Genomic DNA, 24,617 nt, shown 5'->3' on the forward strand with positions numbered 1-24,617 from the left:
CATTTTTGATGAACACTGTCTACGTTTCTCCTGCCCTTTCAGTATCCTGGTGTGCCTGAGGTTTCCTCTCTCCTATCTGCTACCATTCTTCCTTATGTTTTTGCCATGACACATCAAGAGGTTGATCATTACATTGAATGACCTGAAAATGGGCAAGGGTTATCTTGTTTGCAACATTTACCACATTCTAGGCACTGTGCTAAAGTGTTTCAAATGTTACTTCCATTAATTCTGATGACACTACCAAGAAAAAGGTACTGTTATTATTCCACATGATAAAGATGATGAAAATGGGACATAAGGAACTTGTCCAAGTCACAAAGTAAGAGAGTATAACCACAATGGACAAAATCAGAGAGATTCCAATGTAGTAAGATCAGGGGGAAAGTCATTTTGAGCCACTTGCTTGACATAGCAATGTTTTCACCCTTAAATACTGTTTTTTTGTTATAACTCTTAGTTATAATACTCCTCAATGACAATTTTAATTATTGGTTCCCTTACTGATATTTGGTGCAGAAGGGAAATAAACAAAACTTACCATAAATTATTTAGTCAGCTGCATTAAGAGTAATCCTCCAAAACTCCAAACTACAAATTAGGATTTGTTCCTTGCTCCCTTCCACCAGTTATGGCCACCAGTGTTTCCAGGAATCCCACATAAATCCAGGGATAAAAAGTCTATTGACAATAGTCAAGTAGTCCCTGGTAATAAGCCCACACCTCAGTTCATTGGGTCCTGTGGCTGCCCTTCAGGACACAGGAAGTGCATCTAATTTAAATGGAGCTGACAAAACAAGAGGAGAGTGCCTGAAGGGAATCTATGCTCTAGCTCACTGCTATGAATTGGGTTTAAAGAAAGATGCATATGATTATGTGCCATTCCCTGTGAGTCAAGCCAACCTACTCCTTTCCAGGTCTAGTGGGATGGCAAAGAAAGCAACTTTCAGTATGTGTCTTGTTTGTATGTTTGTTTGTTTTTAAGGGAGATAGGGCTCAGGGAGAAAGAATCGAAAGCAGGCTCCCCGCTCAGCGCAGAACCCAACAGGGGCTCCATCTCACAACCCTGAGATCATGACCCGAGCGGAAATCAAGTTGGAGGCTTAACTGACTGAGCCACCCAGGCACCCCTATATGGGTTCATAACTGTTCTAACATATGGACAAACTTAAGCCTCTCTCATTTGCTCTTTGGTAATTCAGGCCATGTGCAGATTCTGGGAAGTGTGAACTAACAGGAATCTTCATTAATATTTTCCAAGTCAACTCCTGCTTAAAGCCGAAAATGTTTTTTGTTTGTTTGTTTTAAAGATTTTATTTATTTATTTGACAGAGAGAGATCACAAGTAGATGGAGAGGCAGGCAGGGGGGGGGGGGCGGGAAGCAGGCTCCCTGCTGAGCAGGGAGTCCGATGTGGGACTCGATCCCAGGACCCTGAGATCATGACCTGAGCCGAAGGCAGCGGCTTAACCCACTGAGCCACCCAGGCGCCCCAAAGCCGAAAATGTTTTAAAAGCATTTGCTCTGACTAAAAACGTGACACTGATCATAAACATATAGCAGGGTCAAGCTTATATTAACATGGAGTATTTTAAAGAATGATTTATGCTTAATTTCATAAAGCCTTTTCCAAAATGTTTTTATCCATTAGAATTTCACATCTTAATGTATCATTTTTTGTTTGTTTGTTTTTTTAAGATTGTATTTGTCAAAGAGAGAGAGAGCACAAGCTCAGGAGTAGCAGGCAGAGAGAGAAGCAGGCTCCCTGCTGAACTAGAAACCTGATATAGGACTCCATCCCAGGACCCTGAGACCATGACCCAAGCAGGAAGCAGACACTTAACTGACTAAGCCACTCAAGTGTCCCTTAATGCACTGTATTTTTTAAAACCTTTGTATTTTAGTTTTAGATTTACAGGAGAATTGTGAATATTTATACAGAGTTCCCATATGCCCCATGCCCAGTTTCCCGATTAATATCTGATTTAGTACAGATATGGTATATTGTCACAACTTATGAACCAATATTGATACATTATTTTTAACAAAAGTCCTTATTGTACTCAGATTTCCTTTGTTATCTAAAGGTCTTTTTTCTTTTCCAGGATCCTGTTGAAACTGTACAGTGGTTGAAATGAGTTCACAGTGTTTTCAGGAAAGTCTAGACCAAGAGAGTCTTTTCAGCCCTTGGGCTCCTGCAGAAACTTCCAGGGGTTCCCCAAGGTAGGAAGGAATGGATACCAATTGAATATGTCTTCTTCCCATCCTAATAGCCCACTGTGGTGCCTGAGCCTTGGTTGAACCGTTGAGAGATGGTTCTGTACAACCAGGGATCTCTGGCGTTCAGGACACTAATCCCTCCCCTTTCCTCCCTTTTCCAGCCTATGAAAGGGGGAATACTAAAGGCTCCAATGACCTGGGGATCACTGTTTAAAAGAACTTTATTTTGTTCACATATTTACACCTCCTCCCTAGCTCCAGAGAAAAAGTCTGATTGGTCTAAGGCAGTGTGTCTCCAACATTAGCATCCATCCCAATCACCTGTCAAGCTTGCTAAAGCACAGATCCACAGGCAGAGCTTCTGATTCAGCAGGTCTGGGTGGGGCCCAATAATTTGCATTATTGATGCATATGCATAGGCAATATGCAGATGAAGCTGCTTCTACTGGTCTGGGTCACACTCTGAGATCCACTTTTCTAAGCCACTCCGTTCCTGATGTCACCCTGGCGATTGTTAGTCCAAGGGGTGGGCAGGTGACCTTAACCAGCCTAATCCAGGGGTTCTCCCCACTGACTGTACATCAGACTCACTTGGGAGCTCCTAAAAAACTACTTCCAGCCAGGGCCCATCCCAGACTAATAAATTAATATTTCCAGCAATAAGGCATAGGTATGGAGCAGTTTAAAAATTAAAATAGCGGGGCACCTGAGTGGCTCAGTGGGTTAAGCCTCTGCCTTCAGCTCCGGTCATGATCTCAGGGTCCTGGGATCAAGCCCCAAGGCAGGCCCTCTGCTCAGCAGGGAGCCTGCTTCCACACTCTGCATGCTTCTCTGCCTACTTGTGATCTCTGTCAAATAAATAAAATCTTAAAAAAAATTAAAATAGCAAGTAAATAAATAATACATTATCATCACCATCCCCAACACCAATTACTAAACAATAAATTGATTAAAAATTAATCCATTAAAATGAAATAATAGCAATAATAAATAATAAAGCACTTGTGAGGATTGTAATGTGTAGCAGTATTGAGAACCACTGGTTGGCTTGAACTGAAAAGAATTTATATTTGAGGGAGATGTCTCTCTGTTTTTCTTTATGCTGAATGTGGAGAAAAGCAACAGACAGCTCTATGGCCCCTGGCAGCCCTCTAGTTACCACCAAGGGAGCCAGGGTCTGGATGAAGCCAACACTGAGGAAGGCAGAACCGAGTGTTGAAAGAACTTGGGACCTTGGTGACAACAGTGAGAGGCTTATCTCACCGTTCCGGGAAACTGTCCTACCTCTGGACTTCTAGTTACAGGAGAATGTGAGATAACACATTTCCTCATTTTAAAAACCAATTCAAGTTACAGTTTTCAGCAACTAGTACTGAGAAGCATTCTAACAGGTGACCCCAGAGAAATGGTCATGCCATGGCCATCACAAATGGCATCTACTCTTAACGATACTTTGGCTCAGTGTCACCCCTCTGTACACTCCAGGGGACTAGTTTCCTTGTCAGAAATCTGACTCAAGGAGACTAGACAGATGGGGTAGAGGACAGTTCTGGGATAGTCTGTGGCTAAGCGCCTCTCCCTCTCCAGACTGCATGTTTCCAACTCTGTAACTCTGTTGTCCTGTCCCCAACAGAGGAAATGAACAGGATGAGGAAAGACCTCGCATTTCACCTTTTGTTGAAAATAATTAGTTTTCTCTATCTACCTAAGCAAATTATCTCATAATAGTCAAACTGGAAGTTATAACTGTATGCTTCATGAGCTGTTTTCTTAAATTGCAAATTTGTTTTCAGGCAATAATTCCTTTTTTATATTTATAATAGGAAAATATGAGTAAAACATAAATATTCAACACTGGGAGCTAGTTAGACCAAAGTAAGTGTCCAGCAAATGTTTACTGCATAGATTTAGTGCAGTAGGTTACAAAACTGAAAAGTAGAGGAAGAGTCACTTTTTGAGAGAGAAAAAGAGAGAGACTGAGACCAAGATGTTATTAATAATTATTTGAGTAAGTGCGAATATGAAAGTTTTGTTATGTTGTATTATTTGTCTGTGGTTCTAATTTTTCTGTAATGGGCACATATTGTTTTTGTAAAAACAACATAATACATATTTGTAAAGGATAAGGGATTGTTTTTCCTACAGAAAACAAATCCTTAATTCTTCCATGTGCTGGTCATTGGCTTGTTGGTGCCAAGGACCATTCCCGCCATTCTGTGTGCAGTGCTCTGTCGGAAGTGGCTAGAATCCTGTGAATTGCATTTCCCAGACTCCCTTGCCAACTGGCTGAGTGAGTAGCATTGGTGGGAAACTGAATGAAATGATGGAGAGACATCTTCCCCTTTGTTAAAAGCTTCTGGCAGTGGCTGTGGCCATGACCAGCAGCTAGGGGCTCCAGCAACAGCATCAATGGCCAGGGCAGTGGTCAGTTCCAACAATATCAGCAGCTTCACAATGTCAGAGGCCCTCGCCACTTCCCTTTCTCTCCTCCAGTATTAGGACTGGTCCTGACTTCCTGCAGATGCTTACCTCCAGGTTACCACAACTTCCCCTTTTTCTTCCTCTAATCTTGCCAACATTTACTTGTAACCGATTCCTTAAGCTGAACTCCCTGTTTGAAATACCTAGAATGACGTCTGTTTTCACAGTTGGACACTGACTGATATGCCTACGGACCCTCAGTTCCTGCCTCAAATTCACTGATAACTCCTCTACTGCCAAACTGTAACTCCAACCTCTCGTCTGCTCCTTATCTCCATTGCCAAGACCAGTCTGGACCACCATCGTCTCCCATGCACATTATGACAGCCTTCTCTCAGCTCTCCCTTCTTTTACACTTGCCCTCCAAAGATCCATACTCTACACAGAAGCTAGAGAAATCTTTCTTAGGCATAAGTAAGTTGGCATCATTCCCCTTTGTGAAGCCCTTGCCTTTACAATCAAGTCCAAACTCATTACCATGGTCTAGGCCCGGTGACCAGGTCATCATCGTGCCTTGTCTTCTTCACTCACTGTGATCCAGTCACACTTTTCTTTCAGTTCCTAAAACAAGCCAAACTCTTTCCTACCTCATGATACTGCATACGTGGTATCTTCACTCTGAAATACATTTCTCCCTACCCTATGAAAGGTAGCTCCTTCTGATGATCCTACGTTTTCTTTCTTCAGAAAGGCCTTCTTTATCACCCTAATGAAAATAGACTGTGCCCATCTCATCTCCTTGTTCATTTCCATCAATAGTGCCTGTCAAAACTTGACTTTTTTTTTTTTTTTGGTCTGTTTTACATCTATTTCTCCAAGAAGTCTGGAGGCAGAGACATATTCACCACACTATTTTCCAGTGCCCAGCACCATGCCTGAAACAAATCAGATGTCTGCTATCCACTGAATGACTGTGCTGCATTTTTAAGTGTGCTCCTAAATTCACACGTAGAACTCAAGGAAATCTGATTTTCTCAAAAATTTTTTCCATTGTTGGATGTTTACCTTATGTTTCTATAGAGAATAAGCCAAAAGTTAATGAAAATCTAAAAAGTAGAAAGAAAAAAATGGAAAAACAGGCCAAATTGACAAATTTTTGGAAAAACAGAACAAATTGACAAAAGATAAATAGAGCTGAAAAATCTTCCCATGATGCAGTTGCAAAACGTTCTACCAAATCTGATTTGGTCCAAACTCTTCTGTGGCCAAATTTGGTTTTGCCTGAGTTGATTTAAGCCCATTAGCTAAAGCTTATTCAGTTATCCAGCCTGGGTTCTGAGTCTCTTTTAAGGCTATGTGAAGGTCGAGCAAAGAATTTCACATAGGATCAGAGCTCATTCTTTTTTTTTAAGACTTTATTTATTTGACAGAGAGATAGCAAGAAAGGGAACACAACCAGAGGGAGCAGCAGAGGGAGAGGGAGAAGCAGGCTCCCCACCAAGCACCAAGCAAGGAGCCCAATGTGGGGCTCGATGCCAAGACCCTGGGATCATGAGCTTAGCCGAAGGCAGATGCTTAATGACAGAGCCACCCAGGCGCCCCCAGATCTCATTTTTAAAACGCTTTTAGCTCTTGCATTCTTACATCCTTCAGTCAGGCCTTTATTCATTGAATCAGTCAGTCAGTCAGTCAGTCAGTCAGGCAACAAATACATTCTTGACTGCTTTCCCTGTGCCACACACTCTAGTAGGCGCAGGATACAGAGTAAACAAGACAGATGGGATTCCTGGGCTTTGGAGGCCTACATGCAAAAGGGAGACAGCCAGTCAACAAGAAAACACATAACTAAAGCAAAATAATTTCAGGTCGTGATGAAGTGCTATGGGAAAATACAACAGGAGAATGTGAAACATGGTAGAGGGGCACCATTGAGTCTCTTGTCCGAGAACTCTTCCGTAAGAAGGCCCCACTCACAAGGCTACCCTGAGACTTGAACATACCAAAATGATGGTGTCTTCTCTCTTTCCCCCTCCCAGGTAATTAAAAATTTAAAAAGCCAACCAAGGCTTAAAGTAAGTGCAGAGAAGGTCAACAAAGTTCTGACCACCCTCCACCCTCTGCCCCCCAACAATGACAACCACTTGAAGACTTTGGGGGAAAATATCTAAAATCAAATTCATTCCACAATATTTTCTCATTGTGGAGGCTCTTTTTTGGCTGGGTCTCCAAAGTATACTTTTAATCTGTTTACTGAGTGACCTAGTACCAGGGGCCATCTATGCAAAAACCTGAAGAGAAAGTATTCCAGGTTGAAGGGAGAGCGACTGCAAAGCCTCTGATTGAGAACTTGGTGTATCCAGCCTGTGGGCTGAATACAGTTTTACTGGCACATTCTTTGTACATTGTCTGAGTCTACTGCCACCAAGAGGGACCATCTCCTTTAACTTTGTTCCTTCCCTTAGGCCACTTGTCTGGCTCCCCCTAGTGTGGCCCACCACCCCAGGACGACAGCATACAACAGCTACCATGTCAGATAAAACCTGAAGTACTGAGGGGCCCGCTACCGAAAAAGTTTGCTGATCCATGGATTTTTTTCTTTCCTCTTCTTCTTTTTTTAATTTATGAAATAAGATCAAGAGCTGGTGGGGAATTTTCAGTTGCGGCGGGAGCATGATTTCCTTTTCCCTTTTTTTTTTTTTAAGATTTTATTTATTTATTTGACAGACAGAGATCACAAGCAGGCAGAGCAGCAGGCAGAGAGAGAGAGAGGGGGAAGCAGGCTCCCTGCTGAGCAGAGAGCCCGATGTGGAGCTCGATCCCAGGACCCTGAGATCATGACCTGAGCCAAAGGCAGCGGCTTAACCCACTGAGCCACCTAGGTGCCCCTCCTTTTCCCTTTTTTAAAAGGCGACAATGGCCACTCTGCAGAGCCTGTGGGCAGGAGGCTGGCATGGCAGAACCGGGTAGAAGCTTTGGCAGCAGCTGGGGTAAGTCCCCAGGGATGGGGGCTCACGGTAAGGGTCAAGTCCCCTGGGGCTGGGACTTGAATGGGAAGGGTAGGCATCAAGTGTCCGGGAGCGCCAATCCTTCTGTATCTGCAAATGGGCTTATTTTTCTCTGGAAAGGGCTCAATGTATCCTTCTCAGTGTAGCTCTTAGCAGTCGGAAAAGTTGCCTTTCCAGTCGTCCCATTTGATTCATCCTCTTTGAGAGGCCTCTGATGTACTTCTGCCCATTTCTGGCCTTCACAGGAACCTCTGGACTCTGGCCTCCCATTTTGTTCCCAGATGCCTCGGAAGTCCCCCAGGGCCTCTGCCAGCTGCCTGTGCCATCAGAAACAGTGCGGACGTTGGTGTCACTCTTCAGCTTCTCCTGGGGACAAGCTGCTGAGAACCGGGGCAGGCTATTGGCAGAGTCCTGATCTGTGTCCTCCTCTCTGGTCATTCTCACAGGGCACAGTGTTTTTTGGGGCTCTGCTGATGCGCCCACCTGCCTGGGCTTCTCTTCTGAAGAGCTGACACTTTAGACAAAGCAGGCCCGCGTCTCTTTTTCTCTAAAAAAACAAAGAGCAATGTGTCCTCTTTTCTCTAACTTGAGAACTCTGCATCTGCTGCCTGTCTGGTGACTGTCTGGGTGCTCTCTGGATCTGCTTTCTTCTGAGTGTTGGCTCTTCCTGGCAAGGGGAGGCAAGTGGGCTATGGAAAGTGATGGAAGCTAAAGTTTTTGACAAAACTTCCTGGACTGACTGAGAGGCTGGTTTCTGCCATATCTCATTTGTTCACTCTCAGCTGCATTCAGGTTCAATTCAGTTTTTAAAGATTTTTATTTATTTATTAATTTTGAGGGGGGAGGGGCAGAGTGAGAGGGAGAGACTCTCAAGCAGGCTCCCCACTGAGTGCACAGCCTCATGAGGGGCTCAATCCAAGACCCTGAGATTATGAACTAAGTTGAAATCAAGAGTCGGACACCTAACTAACTGAGCCACCCAGGCGCCACAATTCAATTTTTAAAAAATAAATTGTTCTTCTCAAACTATTATAGATTTGAGTTAGAATCTTCAAAATCAAGTCCAAATGCAAATCAGATGAATCCACAGCCTGGGAGGTACCACAAAATAATATCAACAACAAAAAATAAACCTTTAAAGAGTGTTCTTAGCTCATTTTGTTCATTAAAAAGACAGAAAGGGAGGAAAGGAGGAAAGGGAAAAATTTAGGGAAGTACATGGAATCATGTTACTCCTGAGTGCCCCTTCATTTTTCAAAGTACGATGCCTCATTTACTTAAAAAAAAAATGTGGGGTGCCTGGATGGCTCAGCGGGTTAAGCTTCTGCCTTTGGCTCAGGTCATGATCTCAGGGTCCTGGGATGATGCCCCACATCAGGCTCTCTGCTCAGCAGGGAGCCTGCTTCCCCCTCTCTCTCTGCCTGCCTCTCTGCCTACTTGTGATCTCTCTCTCTGCCAAATAAATAAATAAAATATTTTTTAAAAAATTATAGTTAAGGGATGCCTGAATGGCTCAGTTGTTTAAGTGTCTGCCTTCAGCTCAGGTCGCGATCCCAGGGTTCTGGGATGGAGACCCACATGGGACTCCTTGCTCAGTGAGGAGCCTGCTTCTCCATCTACTTGCTGCTCCCCCTGCTTGTGCTTGCTCTCTCTCTGAAAAATAAATAAAGTCTTTAAAAAAGTTCAAAAATTATGGTTAAAAAAATCCCACATAACTTCTTTTCTTGATTTATGAGACTATAATTTTTCCTGCCAGCCTGGTTTACTCCCCACCCTCCTCAAAATCTCTCCAAACCTCCCCAGCAGCAGGTGTTTGTCTGACAACGGGTGAAACGGAGACAAACAGAAAGTGAATACCCAGGTGATTTTAAAGAGATAAGAACTATTTTGAGGCTGCCTGCTTCCAAAAAGGTGAGCGGCTTACAGAAGGATCTGGGAACTTCAGTACATTGCCACGTTTTCGAGAAAGATGAGGCCAATAGTAGCTGTGTTGCAAGGCAGAGGTCAGAAAAGCCAGAGAGAGGAAACCATTCTGGAGTTTGCATGGCTGGTCTACCTTCCTCGGGCACCTCCAGGACCCAGAGAATGAGGCTGACAAAGGCAGAGAGGTACAGTGAAATGGACAAAGGCCATTTGGACTTTTGCTGCAAGGTTAGTCCTCATCTGAGAGTGAAAGTGGTTTTAGAGCCTTAAAGGAGCAGAGGGAGATGGCGTGGCTGTGCAGGATTGGGGGTTTGTGGGTTGAACACGGAGTAAGAGTGCATCTCAAAAGGGGGAAGCATATCAGAATCACCCGTGAAACTTTTTCAAACTCATCATTTTGATCCAACCCTGTCCACCATGCCCCCCAAGACCCATATCGATACCTCCGTATCCTCCTTTTCCCCCTTAACACTATAGAATGAACCTCTGTTAACTCACAGGAGTGAGTCTGTCTCCCAAGTGGGTTGGGGCCAAGAGTGTATCCAGATTTGGGGGGATCTGAAGGTGATACAGTTTTAGGTGCTCTCTTTAAACAAAATACAAAATAGCAGATATAAAATGCCTGTAAGCTAAAATGCACTCAAAGCACTCCACTGCCACAGACAGATCTGCCTCCTTCTTCTTAATAACTGCATACTATTTTATTGTATGAATGCACCACTTATCCATTCCTCTACTGATAGATCCATATGTGGTTTCCAGCCTCTTGCTCTTATATAAAACACTGCTATGAGCACCTGTGTACATACATCAATTCCCACATTCAGGAACATATCTGTAGGGCAAATTTCTAGAACTAAAAATCCCAGGGCGGAAAGTGCATTTGCGCATTTCTAATTTTGATAAATATTATGGAATCACCTTTATAAAAATTGTTCCAGTTTATACTGTTACCAGTAGGATACAAGGGTACCTGTTTCTCACATCCTTGCTGGCATAAGAATAGTATTGATTTATCTTTGCCAATGTGATAGATGAAAAACTGTATCTCTCTCTCTCTTTTTCAGTACTTTTTCATATATTTGGGCAGCATATGTGGGTTGTTTACTTGAATTGTTTGTATCCTTTGCCTGGTTTTGTTTTGTTTTGTTTACAGTAGACCAATAACCTAATTGGTTTTTTTCTCACCAAACTGCAGAAACACTTCATATTTTAGGAAAACTATCACAGTAATATGTAAAATGCAAGTATTTTTCCCAGTTTTTTTGTTGGTCTTTTGACTTAGCTTCTAGGGGCTTTGCCATCACATTAAAAAAAAAAAAAAAAAAAAAAAAAAAAAGTTACCCAATTTAGACTTCCAAGAGTGAACTATTTTTTTTTTAAGATTTTTATTTATTTATTTATTTGAGAGAGAGAGCTTAGGAGAGAGCGCACAAGCAGGGGGAGTAGCAGAGGGAGAGGGAGAAGCAGACTCCCTGCTGATCACAGAGCCTGATGCAGGACCCATGCCAGGACCAGGACGCTGGGATCATGACCTGAGCCAAAGGCAGACGCTTAACAACTGAGCCCCGCAGGCGCCCCAGGCATGGGCTATTTTAGCTCTGGCCCTGTGGGAAGGCTCCTCCAGAAGGGTGGCCCTTGACACGAAACCTCAAAGATTGCATGTACATCTATTTGTTCGGGGGTCTCATGCAAAGAGCGGGAATCAGGCGCTCTCGTCAGAAGGCTCTCAGGAAGGCCGGTGCACAGCGTGTTAGCAAACACAGCCAACAAGAAGTACCAGAGATAGACAGGGCCCAAATCATAAACGTTCTGAAGGTCAGGGAAAGGATTATAGGTTAGCTTTAAGGCCCCATAGGGAAACCAAAATCAATGGGGGAAAAAAACGATAGGAAGCCATTTTAGATTCTACATATTATTAGATGACTATTCTAATAATTCTCACAGTGCAGCATAGATTGGGCTCCAGGAGTATTTGTCAGTGAGTTTCAGGCAGAAGGATAACACAGCTGGGTGGAAACACTAGAGGAAACTGAAGCATTTGATGGGAGTTCGACTCAGTGACATTTCTTTCTTTACCAAGAATACCGGGATTCTGAGATTTTCTGTGGTATATCATCTATACTGTCCTCCCCCGCCTCAATTTTTCTCTTCCTTCATGGGCTCTCCCCTTTTCTGTTCATAAATCTTTTATTCTTCCATCCTTCCTTCTTTCCTTCCTTTCCTTTCTCCTCTCTCACTTGATAGTACAGCCAATGCTTTATTCCTGACCCCACTGACAGCATTGAGGGACAAGGTAAGACAGCATTTATGTGGAAAAAACTCTCTATTTTCAGTCACACGTGTTTATAGCGACGCCGTGCATGTAACTGGCACGGGAACATTCTTTGCCCCAGGAGTACCCAAGGACAGGAACCACACCATTTCCCTCTTGTGTTGTATTATGGTGCAAGAGACAGGAATCTACTATATCTACAAAAAGCAGGTGATGTTATTATGCATTCATGGGCTGTGTCTCCAAAATGGCTAACTGCAGATAGTATGGTTTCCTCTTAACAATTCAGGTCTAGGAACAGTTGAGGGCAAAGACTGGTCTGAGGGGTCATTACAGGAAACAGATTTGAGAGTCTTCCCTATAGATGAGGCAAAGCCATAATTAAAGATGGGATCAGTACATCAGAAGGCAGTCGAGAAGGTTCAGAGGGACAAGAAAACAAAGCCTACATCCATAGGATGGTTAGCAAAGGAACACCTTCAAAACTTGAGGCAGACAATATCACATGATCCTAGATCTGGAGAAAGGCCTAGATAGGGCCCGAAACTGAGGTGGGAGGAAAATAAGGAAAAGAGGACAGAGCGCGCTTCTCTCAGAATCCTGCTGGAAGTGCAGCAGACCAGGAGGGGAGTGGGCAAGGAGGAACAGAGAGCAGGTTGGACACTGCGGAAGTGCTTTCCATTTTTTTGCCTCATTTCATTTCATGGAGGTTTTCCAAATTACAAATTATGATCCTAGTTTTACAGCTGTGGAAACTAAGGCAAAAAAAAGTTGAGTGACTTCCCCAGAGTCGGCCATGGTAGTGGGATTTCTACCCCATCTACATACAAGGCCTCACCTCTATCACTCAACTCAATCAGAGCAAAAGGAAAGTTCCTGTTATTGAAAACATTCAGGGAGGTCTCCCAGGTGAGCGCCGGCTGTGCCTTCAGCCAGGTGAGCTGGGCCAGCAGATAGGCTCTGCTCTTGGCAGAAGAAGGAAAAGAGAACTGTAGTTATAAGTTTTCTCAGCTTTTCCTCCCAGCCAAGTCGACGTCATATTTGTTCTAGGGCCATCTTTTATCCAAATAATATTTCAATGTTTCCTCAAAGAAGATATCAGTGTGCTTGGTTTGGATGCACTGACTTCTTTCCAATTTCTTATTTCCCTGGGGCCACATTCTCTTGACACATCTCTCCTCCACACATAGCAACCACACTAATTTGGAATTAGAATCCTACACAGAGAGGGAAAACACCCAGCAGAAAATAAATCCTAATTTTTTTTTTTTTACCCACCATAGATTTAGTTGGAGATGAGAGGGGTCCTGCTTCAAATACACTGCAGTACAATTAAATACATAAACAGAAAGAATCCTTAAATATTCTGATTTGCTCACTGTTTACATTACAAAATTAATTGAATACAAGAACAAAGGCAAACAGCTGCAAATGGAAGAGAGGGGTGAACAGCCAAAAATATACCAGGAAACAAGAGCTGCTTTTCTGCTTTTTTAAAAAAAATTGATGAATCCATTCCCCATGACTCCTAGCCTACCACTGATTTTTCTTATCAATGGGTACATAAATAAAGTTGTTAGCTATTATTATGGAACAAGCCCAAACAAAAAAGACAAAAATGACAGAACACAGAGAATATTCCTTATGTAAATCCTGAATTCGAGAATGCCAAAATCCAATGGAAAATGACAGTGCCAGCTGACTTGAGACTTAGGACAAGACCCTCAAAGTTGCTTCCACTTTCTAAGGCTTCCCATTTCAGCCTTTGTCTCGCTCACTATTGGCCAATGCTGCCCTCAGTTCCGCCACTCACTCAGTGAGTGCATGAGGCTTGGAGAAGTCAGTTCTGCCCTCTGAGTCTCAGGATCCTCACCTACCAGGTGAGGGGTATAGGACTAACAGATTCTCCAGATACCATCTCCCATGGTCAATGCAAACTGTACATCTCACTGCCTTTTCCCACTCAAACTCTGGTCTAAGCCAGAGCCTGCTGGCTGTGTGAGTATCATCACTAAGGATTCTGTAGGAGAAGGAGGGGCATCTGGTCTTTGGGTGCTTTTCTTGAAGTAAGACACATACACTGTACATAAAACATCCCACCACCATCCAGGCAGGGGTCCTTCTGCTCCTTAAGGGGCAGGCAGGCCTGCAGGCTCTGTAATGTGATATGTGACTCAGGGATCACAAAAGTGAGCTATCTTGCGAACCAAAGTACTGTGGCTCAACTTTACTCAAAATCAAGTCCAGCCTGTTCATAACCAAATCCTCTCCTATGTAAAAAATTATCTAGAATTTAGTTAAGTTGCCCCAACTTTGTAGTCCGTAATTATTTTTGCTTGTTCTTTAACACTGATGATAATAATAGACAGTACACTGTTCACCAAACCTCGTGTACATTTTGCAATACATTTCCATTTGGTGAACCTTGATACTTGGTTAGGAAATGTGTGATCTCATGAGAGCAAGTTTCCTCCCGACAAACCACTCTCGAAAACAAGTGAGAAGTTTTTGTCTTTAATTCCTGTTTTAGACATGTTATAAACATGCAAATTTATTTCCCAGTTGATTCAATCTGCCACCTCTAAATCTTTAGGGAGAATTACAGAAATGGAGATAAAATCTTGGTAATTTATTCAATTTTATCACTTCTATGGATCCCATAAAAAGACTCCATCTGTCAAATTATCTTTTCTTAAAAAAAAAACACAAAAAACCTTTTATAATTTTCTTTATATGGGAATGTTGAAAACGAGTAGTTTAAGTATCTGTGTCATGAAAACTATTGACGTTCCAATAAAATCTGTTCTTTCTAAATTATCTGTTCCTTAGCCTCTTTTGAGAGGAAACTTCAGCTTCTATCATTTGTTTATAATTTGCTTGTGCAGCTTGGGATTTATTGCTTTGGGTGAATATATTATGGCATGTTTGGGAAGTGTAGAATAAAATATTCTTATGTTAACATATTCTGCGATTTGGATTCCAATCCATAATCAGTACATCTTTCTTTTGAAATTTCTGCTGCCTTGGTTTTATGGAAAGCACAAACAGTAAGCATAAAGAGATGAGAAACCTAGTTGAATCCCATCTTTTATCATATATCTTAAAACTTGTTTCTGGAATCACAGGCTGCATGAATGCCAATGCACCTGAGTGGCTGAGCTCCATTAGAAAAACACCTCCCACCCCCACCATGAATTTTCTGGTATCTAATCTTTATCGAGCCCTCCTTGCACTAACCTCTGGTTAGCTCTCTCATTCTCTCGGTGACTATGCCAAAGCTTCACATTTCTCTTGAAGGGCCCACCATCTATTGCAAGACAAAATACAGAATGCCCAGTTAAATTTGAATTTCAGATAAGCAATGAATAATTTTTAGTGGAAGTCTGTCCCGTGCCACATTTCATATGTCCTATATTTTTATTTGCTGAAATCTGGCAAGCCTGCCTCTAATGTCTCTCTCTCGCAGCCACCTTTGTCTCCTGGTAAAATCTGAAGTAATTAGCAGAACTCCCTCAATTTCCTGCCATCTCTCCTTCAAATTCCCCTACCTTGAGATGCATGTTTCCCGGGTCTGTCTCCCACCCCAGCCACTAGCCTGTTCAAAACCAGCCTCCACAATGAGCTGTCGACCACTCCTGTGTGAGGTGTCCTACACCAGAAAGTACAGAGCCTGAGGCTGTATCCCAATAGGAATGCGTCCCACAGAGCCCCGCCCTGGATGCCTGTGTTTAATGGAGGAGAAGCAGGAATGAAATGTATGGACCCCAGAGCTAGTCCATGGAAAACTCTTCCAAATTTTATAGGAAAGAAGCCTGATAGTTTTCTCAGATTTGACAACGATCTTAAATATTTACACGACATCATCAATAATTATTGTGATGCTCAAAGAAAACTTTCGAAACTATCAATTTTTTAAAGCTTGACTAACCACGCTAGAGGAAAGAGAAAATTACCTATTTACTCTACGAAAAGTGATATTGCAAAACCATTATCATATGAATCAGTGATTAAAACTACCATGTCAAAAATTTAGGGGAAAAGTATTTTAGAGGTACTTAAAGGAGTTAATTTTTAAAAAATTATGTGACTTTCTAGATCTTGTGATGTTGTGGCATTTGCCAACTTCTAAAAATGTGTGATTATTGTCATTTCTCTTTTCATTCTAAATAAATATTTTTGGACCTTATTTTGTATTTACAATTTTGTAGTCTTTTTCTTAAAATGGCCTCCACTATTGTGTGAGCTTCAGGGTCCTTTCAAACCTGGATTCCTTCTCATGTGAAGAAATGCCAGAATAGAAAGCACAACTGAGTCCTTATTGATCAAGGTGGAAAATTTATAAAACCCACACCAGGTGGAAAGGGAAACAGACAAAGGACCTAGGAAATCCCTTGAGAGAAACAGGCAGTGAACTTGATAAATTCCAGAAATGAAAAGCAAATGCCTTTGGCAGCTCTTGACACATTCTTGGAGTTCTCTTCACTGACAAGTCAGGTTTATTTTGGGAGAAATGGTTTCCTTTCCTTTGCTTAGCCCTCTAGTCAGATTCCTCAGGATTCTGTGCTTGTCCTTTCCTCTTTACTCTGCACAGTGAAAAAGTAACTACACCATCTCATCTATTCCCAAGTTTATAATCAATGCTTATAACCTAATGGCGTTTGACTTTCTGTACGACTCACCTCTCTCTCTCTCTCTCTCTCTCTCTCAAGTTTCATACTCAGAGGAACGCTTCTGAGCATTTTCCCAGCTCACAGTGACCACTCCGGCAGCCGCCTCCTAGGCAGCCATCTTGTGTGTTGCACTCTGGCCCCCAGGCCACAGTTGGTTGAGGAAGGGGCAGTCATGTGATCCAGGCCAGAGTTTCTTTTTCTATACATTTGGAATCCGGAGAGAGAGGGCAAAAGATCAACTGACTTTCCCTCTCCAGAGAGTAGACCTGTTAAAGGTAAGCGAGGCTGAGCTGTGGGGCAAACCCTTTCCACAGCAGAGACTCAGGAGAGGCTGATGCACAAGCGAACAGAAGGAGTGCGTATGTGCAGAGAAGCAAGGCTGACTCCTGACTCCTAGCCAGAGTGGCTACCCAGCTTTCCAGGTCCCTGTTTCAGAACCTCCCCAAGACCCTGTTGACAGGACACCTCTGCATTCCCATAACATATTTCTCTTTTTAACTTAAGTTAGCATGAGCTGATTTCTGATACTTGGATCCAAAAAGATACATCTAACTAATAGAGCCAGCAGGTCATATACAAATTAATCAACCCCAAAGCATTAACAGAGAAAATTCTCTTTCCAGAGGAAATCCTGCCATTAGATTTGAGGGCATCTGAAAACTTTTTTCTAGGTAGAATTTTTGGAGCTCACTTCAATTTAATTACAGAAAACCTTATTGTTAAATATCATCAGCTTCATTACAGTCATTTGGATCACAGTCCAGCTGTTTCTTTATGGATATATAACTTTATGTAAATTGGATTTCCCTGTAGGAGATTAAGATTATTCCAACTTTTCCTGGAGTGACAGAATGAGCTGCAAATTGATAAAAATTATCCTTATGAGGTTTACCAATAATAATTACAGGAAATATTTCCTAACATGGCATATTACATTGGAGTATATGCAAATAAAGCCTGTATTTAAATTTTTAAAGAGCTCCCTTTACCTAATGATACAACAACATAGTATTTATTTAATAACTATCATTTTCTAAAATGACTTTACAACTGCGTCTTAAAGAACTTAAGAAAGTGAAGAAAACTAGATTCCCATATGGGTAAAATGTGTGGTGGAGTGGCTAATGTCAAAAGTTTTCAGGAAACAGAAACTTCAGAAAGTCTCTTCTTACCAGCTATGTGCTAGAATCCTTGTTGCAGCATGATCTAAGAACTGGAAACAACCTAACTGTCCAACAATAGGATGTTAGTTAAGTAAGCCACAGAAATCTCTGTAGTTATTAAAAATGATGTAGGCTTAGAATTGTTGGTGTGGAAGTATATTCACTGGGAAAAAAACAGGTTATAAAGTGGCAGGTTTCAATCCCATTTTTTGTAAAAAAAAAAAAATATTGTATGAATCTGGAGTTTTGTGGGTTTTTTTTTAAGAAGAAGCTCTTTTTTAAATATTTTATTTATTTATTTGACAGACAGAGATCACAAGTAGGCAGAGAGGCAGGCAGAGAGAGGAGGAAGCAGGCTCCCCGCATAGCAGAGAGCCCAATGTGGGGTTTGATCCCAGGACCCTGGGATCATGACCTGAGCTGAAGGCAGAGGCTTTAACCCACTGAGCCACCCAGTCGCCCTGAATCTGGAGTTTCAAATGATGTATGCCAAAATGTAAATGGCAGTGCTTTTCTCAGGGTGATGGAAATATGGGTGAATTATTTGAATTTCTATTTTTTTAATGATGTGCCTTTTTAAAACAATGTACACATATTACCTTCATCATTAGAACCAACAGTAATATCATTTTCATTTTTTAAAACTCAACTTGAAGGGTAGAGTCCAAGAGTTTGGGTGTAGAAGGAACAGTAAAAAGCTTCCCTCATCCAACTCCACCACTCCCACCCTCTTACTGCCAGTGCTGAGACCCCTTCTGGAAGATTCTGACAGACACTCACCCAGACTTAATGAATGAATGGGAAACTCACTACTTTCCACGTATAACAAGATAATTCTGATGATGGTGGAATTCCATTTGGGATGGGAATAGAGTTTGGGGAAATACAGAATACTAGGGGGCACTAAGGTGCAGGGAGCCTCCAAGACCCAGGGTACACCCGTGATCAAGTGTTCTGTACAAGACAAGGGGAAGAACAAGTGTTCTTCCTGAAGGAAATGGGAGAGAGCTTTGCAGAGAAAGATGAGGAGAGAGGGCATTTCACAAGCTGGAGAGAAGCTGGGACCACTAAAGCCATCTCTGAGAGGGGTCGATGGGAGCTCTTTCCACCCAGGGCACCATGAGACTGTTACTTGGTTTGTTTGGGTTTTTCTTTTGTTCCCTGTGACGTTAACAGCTCCTTGTCTCTTCTGCTTTGTTTCCTCCCACTCAAATTTTTTTTTTTTTTTAGTGAAAATCAAAGTCGTGGGTAACTTTTAAGCCTCAACAGACATGCTATGAAACAGCACCCAGAGTCAACATCACCCGTAAGGCTGGAACTTACCAAACTCTCACTCACGGCTTGGGACCCTTACCTGGTGGTCCCTGAGGGAGGAGGGTCGTCTTGCTGGGATTCCACAGGCCCAGGCCCCAGCGGCCTGCGGGTATGGGTTACTCGGGGCAGCCCCTCCCAGAGCTCTGCTCAGAGCAGCTCCGAATCTGCGTCTGCCTCCGTGCCTTCAGTTCTGCTCTGTAACAACTCAGGCCGTTTCATCCTGGTTCTGAATGAAAGATAAAGGCATGATGATGCCCTTGAAATATTAAACCAAAGTAATTTTCATTCCCTGTAAGTGGTGTTGTCCTATGACCCCTCACTCATTGAATCAATGGGTTTGACTACTTCAGGGAAAGGCTGCATACTTCAGTAGAACAAAGTCATTACTCAGCCTGGAGTGGCAAACTAAATTTCTTCAGTTCACAGCAAGATAATTTCAGACTTTGTTAAGAGGAAAAAAAAGGTTTTGCCTACTTTCAAGAAGTTTTCTTTTCAACCCTTAAAGAGCAAAGCTCAGGGGTCTGAGCCTAGAACTTCACTAGAATGCTTTGGTTTTCACACTGCCGTGTGTGTCCCCCTGGGAATGCATGAAGATTTGCTAAGGGATACGTGGTCACTGGGGACTTTAAAGGAACGGTTTTCAAAATAATCAACTTCCATGTGTATTCTTTCCTAAAATTAACCTACTTTTAGAATTTGCTGATGACCCTGCTTTTTTTCAAAGTGTTCTCCTCTTTTACAAAAGAAAAACATACCCTTCATTGTCCAGAATCCTAAAATAGTACATTGCCCAAGGGGACAAAAACCTCTGGGTCACCAAATGACTGGACAGTTGGAAAATGCGTGCCCCCGAGGGAAGGTTCTTTGAGAGTAGCCCCAGGTGAGCTCCCAGGAAAATACTGAGGGTCATGGGACCTCATCTCATCCGGGCTTCAGCATCTTCCATGGCGAAGGGCCTCATCTGTTTATCTTTGTTTCCTTGTATTAGAATTCAGAAATGATATGGTTGTCATGAGGACTTACATTGAAACATTGACTTAAACTGAGAAATAAAATCCAGACTTGTCTGGACAGAAAGTATGGTTGCTTTGGCTGACCGGCTAGAAAACAAAAACTGACTTCGCCAGTTAGGTTCTGTATGGTTATTTTCCATACGTTAAATGAGCAAAATCAAATGTTCTAAGGTTTTGACAAAAATCTATTTAGAGCATATATACGATATAAAACACACCAGAGATAACATCTTTTGCAACTATTAAACGTGAGATAAAAATTTTCAGATGTCAACCTAAAAATGTGGAAGCTTTCAGAATTCTTGTAGAGGGCATGAGAGGAAAGTTTGCTAGAAAACCGTGTATAGAGGCACCTGGGTGGTTCAATGGGTTAAGCATCTGCCATCAGCTCAGGTCATGATCCTGCAGTCCCGGGATCAAGCCCCACAGCAGGCTCCCTGCTCAGCGGGGAGTCTGCTTCTCTCTTTCTCCCTCTGCTCCTCCCTCTGCTTGTGCTCATTTAGTCTCAAATAAATAAATAAAATCTTTAAAAAAACAAACAGTGTTGAGAGAGACAGGGTAAGGTAGAAACCCACTTTTGGTTAGACATGAAGGGAAAGTGAGGTGAAGGGCAAGAGGTCCTGTGTGAGTGTGGGAGCCGCCACCCCGGGACAAACCTAAAAATCCAAGAGTGGGTTGGAAGTTACGAGTCCATGGAATGAACAGATAAATTTGAGAGAATCAAGAGCACAAGGACTTGTTTCTTGCCCTCTGAGACTTGGTAGCTGAGGAAAACCTTAAGCACCTTAACCCACTATAGGAAGTAACCCTAGGGAAGTGGGCACGGCGGTAAAGTATCCTTAGGTAGAGGAAAGACTTAGAGACTATCAGACCTGGCTGCCTATGGCAGTCATGTGACGTGGAAGAAATTCCCAAGGCCCTACAAGACCCACTGAGGGATAAGCAAGGTGACCAGGAGTTCAGAATGGCCGGATCTTTGGAGGAAGGCAGCAGAACTCCCCAGGTGCAATCCTGCTCCCTCCCTTCTTCTCCCTTCTGTTCCCTGATATCATCCAGGAAGAAGAAAGGAGGCGGGTTGTAGGAAGAAATCTGGAGGTGGCAGTGTTAAGCCAGTTGCTGGACTCCTACCCTGCATCTGTGAGTCATCAAATAATTTACACAGGTAAATTTTCATTAGTGTCATATTTACAGTCATTGAGTTTTATGCTGTTGGTTTTTTTCTCCATTCTGTACTTTTTTCCTCTAATTTTTATCTAAATTCAAGTTAGTTAACATATAGTGTAGTATTGATTTCAGGAGTAGAATTGAATGATTCATCACTTACCTAGAACACCCAGTGTTCATCCCAGCAAGAGCTCTCTTTAATGCCCATCACCCATTTAGTCTATCCCCCTACCCACCTCCCTTCTAGCAACCCTCAGTTTGTTCTTTGTAGTTAAGAGTCTCATCTTTCACCATTTGCCTCTTTCTCTGTTCTTATCTTATTTTTCCTTCCCTTGCCCAGTGTTCATTTGTTTTCGTTCTTAAATTCCCCGTAGGAGTGAAATCATATGGTATTTGTCTTTCTCTGACTGACTTAATTCCCTTAGTATAACCCACTCCACATAATACACCCCACATAATCCATCCGCATAGTGGCAAATGGCAAGATTTCCTTCTTGTTGATTGCTGTATAGTCACTGAGTTTTAGAGCTTGAAGGAACTTAAGAGAACATCAGCCCTTTGCTCTCATTTGACAAAGATGGAAACTAAAGCCCACAGCGAGCTCGTGGGTTGGTCTATGTTTGAGAGCTGGTATCAGCAGTGGTGACGTCCACTGGCTCACCTTAAGACTGAGTCTTTCGTAGTCCTTTATGGCACCTGCCCTCTAATGCTTTTTATTTATTTATTTTTAAAGATTTTATTTATTTACTTGACAGACAGAGATCACAAGTAGGCAGAGAGGCAGGCGGCGGCGGGGAAGAAGGCTCCCTGCGTAGCAGAGAGCCCGACAAGGGGCTTGATCCCAGGACCCTGGGATCATGATTTGAGCTGAAGGCAGAGGCTTTAACCCACTGAGCCACCCAGGTGCCCCCCTCTAATGCTTTTTAGAATGTAAATTCTCTCCACTCCATTTGGAGGCTCTGCAGTGTGTTCAGAATACCTCCAGGTTGGCTGAGCTGCCAACTCCTCCAGAGTAGCCCAAGAACACTTGACATCGTCTACTGGTTTAACGGTACATGAGGAGAACAATAGTGAAACAAACTTCGTAAGCACTGTTATGAGGCATCATGGAAGCCCTTTACAGTAGGGCTGCCCAGCCGAACCTCCGTGACTTTGGAGATGCTCTGTACTGGCACTGTCCAATATTGCGGCCACTGGTTGTTGAGGCTTTTGAGCACTAGAAGTGTGGCTAGTAGGACTGAGAAACTGAATTTGAGATTTTACTCAGTTTTAATTAATTGTAACTTATATATGCATAATCACATGTGGTGACTATACTGGACAGTGGAGATCTAGAATATTCATAAAATGAGGTTCCTCTTCTTTTTCATCACAATGATCGGGAAATTGGTTGAAACCAGTAATTTCTGGCCTACATACCAATGTCTTACTCAGATCCTTTACCTCCCAGTGCGTGAAGTATTTTATATTGTGCCAGAACAGCAATCATTCCACAGAAGATCAAACATGTTCCTTTGAAGGCCAAAGGCTGAGCATAACTCTTAATCACTAGACCAAGATTTATTGGTGTTATTTAGTTTTTTATTGTCTTTTACTGTGCATGTGATTTTCAAAATTTTAAATTCAGTTTTAAGTGCTTTAACATCTCAGTAACGTTTTCCTAATTTCCCTCCATTTTCAGATGATAGTTGGTCTCTAGTGCTCCTATATCTACTACCTATCACTGCATAAAAATCATCTCAAAACTTTGTGACTTAGAACACCAACATCTTCACTGTCACCAGTTTCTGGGGGTCTGGAACCGGGACACAGCTTAGCTGGATTCCTCGGCTCACAGTTTCACAAGAGGCTGCAGTCAAGATGTCAGCAGAAACTGTAGTCATCTCGAAGCTTGACCGGGGTAAGATGTACTTCCAAGCTCCTTCCTAGGGCTGTTGAGAGGCCTCAGAGCCTGGCTGACTGCTGAATGGAGGCATCAATTCTTTGCCATGCAGGCCTCTGAAGAGTGCTATTCACAACATGGCCACTGGCTGGTGGCTGCTCTCTGTTCTTTGCCACATGGGCCTCTACACAGAACAGATCACAACATGGCATCCTGTTTCATCAGAGAGAAGGCAAGACAAACCAAAGACAGCATGGGAGCAAAGGGCCTGCTCTTTTGTAATCTAATCTCAGAAGCGACATCCCATCACTTTTGCTCTATCTTGTTAGAAGCAAGTCATTACGCACATCTTGCACTCCAGGTGAAGGGATTAGACAAGGGGGTGCAAGGGGGTGCACCCCAGAAGGCAGGGATCATCAAGAATAATGCGAGAAGCTGATCTCCACAACTACTTTAAAGAAGGCTCTTTTCCCTGATGGTCTAGCCAATCTTGAATCTTAGCTTCAGGATCAGCTCTACCCAGAGTCACACCCACCATGTGGGTGTGTCCAACATCACTCACCTCATAGAGGGAGAACGAGACCTAGAACCCAAGACTCGGAAGTTCCTGATCAGTCCTCTGTTTTCTCTCATATGTGTTTGGTTAGGACACCACTACAGGTACATGGAGCCCCACAGTGCCAAGCAAACACATTTCGACTTTAAAACACAGGCTTCAAGGCTGAAGAGTGCTATGACAGAAGTGATTTTTAAAGAAAGATTAGTGTGATGACTGTAAAGTGAATTGGAGAGGGAAAGACTGGAAATTACATTAGTTCCAATTTATTTACACTTAGCAAATTTATGCTCTACAGTTTTGTAGTTTGTGACTGTAAAAACAACCCATGTGTTTTCATAAGTCTTAATAAAATGGTCTTTAAAAGAATTATTTGGGCCAAAAATATATCAAGTAAAATGCTACATTGGAAAGTCTATGACCAAGTTTTATAATACATGATATTTTCTCATGTGCACATTGAAATTAACTCTAAAAATGAGCTCCAGTGAATTTCCAGAAATGGTGTCTTCTATTAACACAACAAGCTCCTGGGAAAGTCAGAACTTGAAAACCCTGAGAAGATACTGTTGTCTGTAAAATGCTTTTTTTTTTTTTTTAAAGATTATTTATTTATTTATTTATTTGACAGAGATCACAAGTAGGCAGAGAGGCAGGCAGAGAGAGGGAGAGGGAAGCAGGCTCCCTGCTGAGCTGAGAGCCCGATGTGGGACTCGATCCCAGGACCCTGAGATCATGACCTGAGCCAAAGGCAGCGGCTTAACCCACTGAGCCACCCAGGTGCCCCTGCAAGATGTTTTAAGTACTGTCCTCCTAAGCCTCCACCTCCAGCCATGAGAACACACAAACTTGCATTTAAATGAGTAGGATGGTGTGGCTAAGTCTTCTGCTTATCCATCAATATTCACCCTCACCGCCTTCTTTTAATAATGAATTTTCTGAGGCTTAGCTGGGCACATCGCCCAGTCAGGACTACATTTCCCAGCCTCTCTTACAGTTAAGTGTGTCCATT

Source organism: Lontra canadensis, unplaced genomic scaffold (assembly GCF_010015895.1).
Source record: "Lontra canadensis isolate GAN:19392208 unplaced genomic scaffold, GSC_riverotter_1.0 scaffold266, whole genome shotgun sequence".
NCBI lineage: Eukaryota > Metazoa > Chordata > Mammalia > Carnivora > Mustelidae > Lontra > Lontra canadensis.